Below are 7,972 nucleotides of genomic sequence, written 5' to 3' on the forward strand. Positions count from 1 at the left end.
ATCACCGACAAGAGACATTAGCTTTGGTCCTGTGGTGAAAACTCCATGGCAATATGACTTTTCGTTCAGTGCAATACTGATGCGTTGGGCGTTATCTTTGCAACCGTATAGTTTTCGAATCGAGGCGATTCGAGGATCGGAAACTGGTTGCTGATTTTTTTTTAAGTAGGGTGTAATTAGCAGATTATTTTCGTTCAGTATTCAAATTGGACGTTTTAACAATTGTTTATGTTCACATTCCGTGATTTTTCTAAAAGTGTTACCCAGTTCTACAAGTTTTCATTGATGACATTTCAAAAGTTTGGTGTGACCAACCTAAAGTGCAGTATTATGCAAAAGTGCGTAATTATTACAACAAACCGTATTATGCTTTTTGAAAGGCAACAAAAACATGAAACGTATACAAAAAAATAAAGTAATGCTATGTGTCTACTCAACCTCAGTGTCTTGTCAAGAGCGTCTGAAACACACAAAAGAGCATACAGGTATAATGAAACAATATTAGTGTTCCGTTAAATCCAAAATGATCCCACTTCTGACACCATTTGTAACAAGATAACCGGGTGGGAATTCCGGATTCACAACAGAACACTTTGGCGATGATATAAATACAATGTTGAATAAGGAATAATTTCAATGAGCAATTAATTATGAATATGTGCGTGTATATATAATCCAAATATTGGATTTAATTAACATAAGAACGCACTGACTTAATAATGAAAAATACAAATAAATTGCTTTACAAAATACAAAGACAAGGGGTGAATAACTCACAAAGATTTGACAATGAAAATATTGATATAGTTTACTCATCTAGTAAACAATGTAGAATTTTACTCATATTGCAAAATGAATGGACTCAGGTAGTGAAATTATGGCGATAAAAAGGGACAATATACAAAATATTCAAAATGCAACACAATATACATAAATAAACCTCGGGTATCGTTGTGCACGAAAAACGAAACCCGAGTACATGTAAATCTTCTGCGCATCACTTACTTTCCTCTTCTTCTTCGAATTTTTTACCTACTCGCGTGAAGATTTTCTTAACCACTTGAGCAAATGATACAAATCCTTTAATGTCTTCTCTGGGTATAAATCGAAGCGATTCATTCATTGCATCGTCAATTGATTTCATTATACGATATACATTTGGGTGTGTTCGCTTATTATCAAGTTAGGCGCTAGCAACCATGGCGTATTCTTTTTCAATAAACTCGGGTCAAGTATTTCGTATGGTGCTTTTTGGTGTTTGGGCTTTTTGGAAGAGGGTTTTGCTGGTTTTATTTACCCACGAGCTTGCAGTGATTCGAGAATATTTTTTACACTATCGACGTTTTTTTTTGTTCATATACTAGTGTGATTTGTCTAATTGTTTGAACATTTCAAGCATATGGGACATTTTCAAAAAAACTCGAAATTTATGTCACACTCATTTTTTTTTCAAGATACACAATTAGAGCATTAAAAAAATAGTTTACAAGGTATGTTAATACATATTCTAAATAGGAGCACACAAAAAAACTATACACCTACATATCTTATTGTCTCGTGATCATGATTTATATCCTCAAAATTGACATTTTTGCATGTCACAAAAACAAATTTTAATATTTGTGATAAAACTATGTTACTTAAAACATACAATTTTTAACTTTTTATAGCTCAACTATAAACTTTAACATGATTTCTTTACTTCTTTGTCACTAACATTCAAATATTATAGTATTTTTTTTTTTTTTTCAATTTCACTTTTGTCACAGAAAAAATGTCCATTGCATAACGCATACACATTTTTTTTATTTTGCATTACCCCCCTTTATGTGTTATTTCCCCTTGTACTACTTGTCACTAACTCTACTTTCATAAAGTTAAAATGGCGGGGTGATTGAGACAACAAAAGACATTTTACAAAGAAAACATTGATAAGGTAAGTCCGATTAGTGGCATATATTTTAAACATGTCCAGTAAGTAACTCATACAAATAGCATTTGCTGCAATCTTTGGAAAACAAGAAATTATTCTAATAATTGCATTTCCTGTGCAGATGTTATTAACAGAAAATTATCATTGACCTTTAAGTAGTGACGAGTAAAAATAGAAAAGCATGTGAATATGTCCATTGCATAACAGTCCATGATATAACGCCGAATATCGTTATGCAATGGACATAGTCCGTTATGCAATTGACAAATGCCGTTAGCTGATGGACATGATTCGTTATGCAATTGACAAAACATGCAACAATGAAATAAAAACATTCAGCAAAATAATACACTACCCTCACAAACATTTTTAAAGTGTTTGCGAATTAAACCAGTTTTTATTGCATTTATTCAAAGCCCTTCAAGGTTCATGTAGACTCACAGCATCATACAAAACGTCCTCGTGATGAAGTGGACAAAAATATATTGCTTATTTTAGTATGGCAGTAAAGTGGCACATCATTTATCTAAGAATGTGGTAGATTTTATATTGAAAAAAACAACGATAAAATAGTCTGTGCATTAGTTAAAAATCTGACTAATTCCTGTAACAAGACATGACAAAAAAGTGAATTTAAGGCTATATTTGGCGACATGTCCATTTGAAAAATATCTTCTTTTTATTATCCACAGATAAACCTAAAATATCATGGTTTTGACAACAAAAGAAAGACAAAGGAGGTTTCGTGAAAGATTAAAACAAGATCCAGAAAGATATGAAGAATTTAAACAGAAAATGAGACAACGGTATCATGACCAGAAAGCAGCTGGCAAAATTACCTTAATTGACACCAAATCCGAAAGAAATAAAAGAAGTCAGAGAAAATATTGGAGACAACAGAAGAGGAAACAGAGATCAAGACAGAAAGACTTGGAAAAAGAACTTACACCGCCATCTTCGCCATCTACACCCGCAAGTAAAGATCAAGAACCTCCAGCACCGTCAAGACCACAACCATCTAGACAAAAGGAACAAAGTAAACGTGAAAGAAAAAGAAAGGATGCAAAGTGCTACAGAGACAAGAACTCCCTACAAATGAAACTTGATAGTGCCAACAAAAAGCTGGCTATGTACAGGAAGAGAATACAAAGAATGAAAGATGCACTAAGTAAGGATTCACCAAAAACTAAAACAAAGAAATTACTGAGACATCTGGCAGGCAACAACTCATCGCTCAATAAAGTAAGAAGGTCCCTAGAGTTTCACTATGCTTTAATCAAACAACTTAGACTTAAATACAAGTTAAAAGAGAATAAGAAAAAGGTTAGTCATGCTGTAATTGGTAGTGTGATTCGAAAATATAAAGCCCTAAGCTATATTCGATCAGAAATTGGAATAAGGAATCCATCAAAAGATGACAGGAAGAAGAAGAAAGGAACTAAAATCAAGCGTCTGCGTGTTGATGTTCAGCAGTTTTTTGAAAGAGATGACAATTCCCGAATTACAACAGGAGTTCGTCAAACTGTAACTAAACTCAAGGATAAAAGGCAGAAACGTTTATTGCTAGATACGATTGAGAATCTTTATGAAAAGTATCGAAGGGAAGCTAAGGAAGCCATAAGTTTTACCACATTTTGGCGTCTCAAACCATTTTGGGTGAAACAAAAGACAGAAAAAGAGAGGGAGACATGTCTGTGTAAGACTTGCGAAAATCTTACTTTTATGGCCACTGCCCTGTACAAACACAAGGCAATAAAAACATTTAATATTGAAGTCCTAGTAACACAAGTGGTTTGCAATCCTAATAACAAAGACTGCATGTTTGGGAATTGTAGTAGTTGCAAGGAAAAACAAGTAGAAACAAACATCGAAGATTTCAACACTGAGATCAGTTGGAATCAGTGGAAAACAGAGAAGGAAAAGAGAACATTTAAAAACGGAGAAATAAAAGAAGTAACTGTCACGAAAAAAACCCAGGAAAATGGATCACTTGGACATCTTATGGACAGATTTCACGATGACCTATGGATAAAAGGAAGAAAGCACCTTTTCATTGTTAAAAACCAAATGAATCACTACAGAAAACTTAAGGAATCACTAGGCCCAAATGAATGTCTTCTCCACGTGGATTTTGCAGAGAATTATGTAGGAAAGATGGAAAAAGAGATTCAAAGTGTTCACTTTGGAGCTTCACAGAATCAAATAACACTACACACAGGTTATTATATCACTGGAACAATGAACAAGCTTCAATCTTTTTGTGGAATTTCAGATAGCCTCCAACATGATCCATATTCTATTTGGGCTCACTTGAATCCAGTGTTGAGTGAAATTAGAGAGAAATATCCAGAGGTAGACACTGTACACTTTTACAGTGATGGTCCAACGACACAATATAAGCAGAAGTTGAACTTTCACATTCTTAGTAATGAAATTTTTAGTTACGGCTTTACACAAGCTCAATGGAATTTTCATGCTGCAGGGCATGGCAAAGGGATACCAGACGGAATAGGGGCAGCTCTTAAGAGATCTGCAGATCAGAAAGTAAAACATGGAGCAGATATTCTTAATGCTGACAGCTTCTTAAAAGAAATGAAGACTACAAACACTTTGATACAGGTGTATCTTGTCAGAGATGTTGATATTCACAGTATGGAGGCAAAATACAAGAACCCACTGTTAACAGTTCCAGGGACAACAAAACTCCATCAGATTTTTATTGATAAACCAGATGTTATCAAATATAGAGATGTTAGTTGTGTATGTTATAAACAATGTTGCAAGGACCATCAACTTCAAACGTTCTCATTGTTACCAGGTACAAAAGCAGAAGAATCAAAAAGGGTGTTCAGCAAAGGCAAAAGTGAAACAAATCAGAAACAAGATAACAGCTTCAAGGATATACCGATTACAGATGAGAAAAAGAAACAGACTACCTTGAACGGTCGAACGAATGAGGATCTACAGGAAGTCAGAAGAAAAGAAGGAACATTTAGAAGAATTCTAAAGTCATTACAGGCTAGAGACACATTCATTAATCTGAAAAAGCAATGTGCCATAATAAAAAATCAGATTGGGTATACACATGGAACACCAAGGTCTTATCATAACTTTCAAGCTGAGCCTATTTCACAATCAATTCTACCAAACAACATTTCTGTTAATGGTGACACGGCAGTGAAGGTCAAAGCAGACGGAGATTGTCTTCCTGCGTGTGGAAGTGTTTTTGCATATGGGAACGACTTACATGTATTTGAGATGAGAACACGAATAGTAGCAGAACTGACATTAAATGAGGAATACTATCTAAATGAAACTAATCTTATCAAAGGCGAGGTAGCAAACACTGAAAAGGTTGGATCACTGATAAAAGCATATGCAATGTATTCCGAAGAATACATGCATGATGGGAAACTAACATCAGATAAAATCAGAGATATTTATGAAAGAGAAGTTCTGAAGATAACTAAAGAAAAAGTTTACATGGGAATCTGGCAAATCCATGCCCTTTCATCGGTTCTAGGAATGTCACTTCGATCTATTTACCCTGAACTTGGAAATCCAGTAGTTAGACGACATTTGAATAGAACAGTTGAACCAAGAATTAATGAGAAAAGGTCATGTGTTGGACAAATTTTTTGGACAACTACTAGATCAGACATGCAAAATCAAAACTGGATACCGAACCATTTTGTCCCCATTTTACCAGAAACCTGCAACACCAGTGTCAATGAGATTGAGAAAAAAACAGAAAGAAACACTAATGCAGAAATCAAAGAACTATATCATAAATTTTGCGAACAAACCAAATCTACTGAAGTGAGTATAGATGGTTACCTAGGAAAGTATGTTTTAATAACATACAATGACCAGTATTATCCTGGATTGGTTAATGACATTGATTTTGAATCTCAAATGGTGTTTATCGAATGTATGGTCAGAATTGGATCCAAAAACGAAAACTGCTTTTTCTGGCCAAAGAAAATTCACGACAAGAACTGGTATGAACTTGATGAGATTAGATGCATGATTTCTGAACCAGAACCTATTGAGGGTACAAACCACTTTGCGGTAAAACAGTCTGAGTGGGAAGATGCTAAAAGACCCTAAACCTGCACTTACATTTTAACTGTGTATCAAGATGTAAAGATGAAAAGAAACACTGTTTGAATTTGTATTTCTGTGTAGTTAAGATTTTTGACGTGATAAAATTAGGGTAAAATGTTAGTGTAGTTTGATAAAAGTTAGTTATGATAGTTAAAATTTGCATATTTTAAATTTTGTTTCAATGGTCATCAAGTAAGATACTTAGAGACTTTTGCCTTTATATTAATTGACCATACCAATATGTTTTTTTAGTAAATATGTTTCTTCTGTTTTGACTTTTTAATTTAAAGTTTATATTAATTCTTGACAGGATATTGTCAACTGCATAACGAGAGTGTCAATTGTATAACGGTAATGTCAATTGCATAACATGCTTAATATAACATTTTTTGCAAATTCTAACACCATTCAATGCTTGTTATCTAATTATTTAATGTTGTTTTCATCATGTGTATAACATCAATCTCTTCAAATGGGGATTGTTTATTTGTTGTTCATGTAAAATAATTTTTTTCGATTGTTTTTTAAACATTTTTTAACAATAACTACATGTTTCAACAATATAATAAGTTAGTTGAAAAAATGGAGGATAAAATAGGTGGGATATGTTTGTAATCGTATAACACATTATTTGGTTTATGGTTTTGATTACTATATTAACTCAGAAAAAAAATATAAAGATTTTTGTTATCGTTATGCAATTGACATTTTTTGTAACCTGTATTTGAATATTTTGAAAAAAAATATATTTACTGTTTGAGTTAAGGTTGCATATTTTTTATTAGTGGTATTTGATGTTGGTTTGTTTGATTGAAAAAAATAAAAAGTCTTTATCAAATAATTTATTTTTGTCCACGGCCTAGTCTGAAATTTCGCGTTTTTTTGAAAATGGCCCATATACGAACGATATCTATGCAGAGTGCTTTTGCGAGTATGTCACAGCAACCAAGCCTTCAGCGGCGTGTTTTATTGACGAAGGGTGAATATTAAAATGCTTAGCTGCAGAACGAGCTGATGGAAATCTAATTTCAATTGTATCAACAATGCAATAACCGGTCCTCTAAATCTGTTATGCTTTCCAGTGTTTCCAAACCTACAGTTATCGCACTGAGTAACCGCTCTCTGGTTGGATACACGACTGTCTGACTTGTTTGAGTTGATAACGATAAAAAAAATTTGTCCCCAATTGGACCGTTAAAACACTCGTAAACAAACCGGTGAGAATAATAAGTTTTATGACCAGTGGTAATCAAGCAATAGTTAAAAATATTAGGCGGGCCAATTTTTATTTTCCGTTTACAGTGTCTGATAGTTCCATCGCGGGATGCCTCGTAGTTAGTGAATACAGGGTGTTTTACGAATTCGTTCTCCATATTACAAAAACAAAATGTTTAATTAGGATGCGTGAACTTGAATATTTAAGTAGTCGCGCGTGATGTAACCTTGTTTAAACATTACAAACCCGTATTTGCACTTGTAATATCTGGATAATTCACTCACTGTACAATTGTGTTTTTTTCTCGTACTCCATTTTTACATCGTATACAGGAGACAGGTCCATTACTTCCCCGTCGAATATGCTGGCTATGAAAGGAACAGAATTTTCCTCTACATTTGCGGCTACAAAGTTCGGTTGATCCAATCATTTTCCATTTGCAAAAAAATTGCGCAATCATTATAATTATTATCAACATTAAGTCTAATTACACTTAAATTTGCTTAAGCAATATATGAGTGTACCAAAACATTTCGCGAATTCAAGGGCGGAGCTTAAGAGATTATCTAAATTTGAGCCTCTGACAGAGTCGCGGGATTCTTTTTTTCTAAACCCACCGATTAGGCCCAAGTTTAAGACTTTAATTAGTAGCGTCTGAGAAGCTAAACAAAAGTTTTTTTTTCATGACGGTGCAGCTCATACGTAGTCAACATTTA

Source organism: Sinohyriopsis cumingii, chromosome 3 (assembly GCF_028554795.1).
Source record: "Sinohyriopsis cumingii isolate HCF-2022 chromosome 3, ASM2855479v2, whole genome shotgun sequence".
In the NCBI taxonomy this organism is placed as follows: Eukaryota; Metazoa; Mollusca; class Bivalvia; order Unionida; family Unionidae; genus Sinohyriopsis; species Sinohyriopsis cumingii.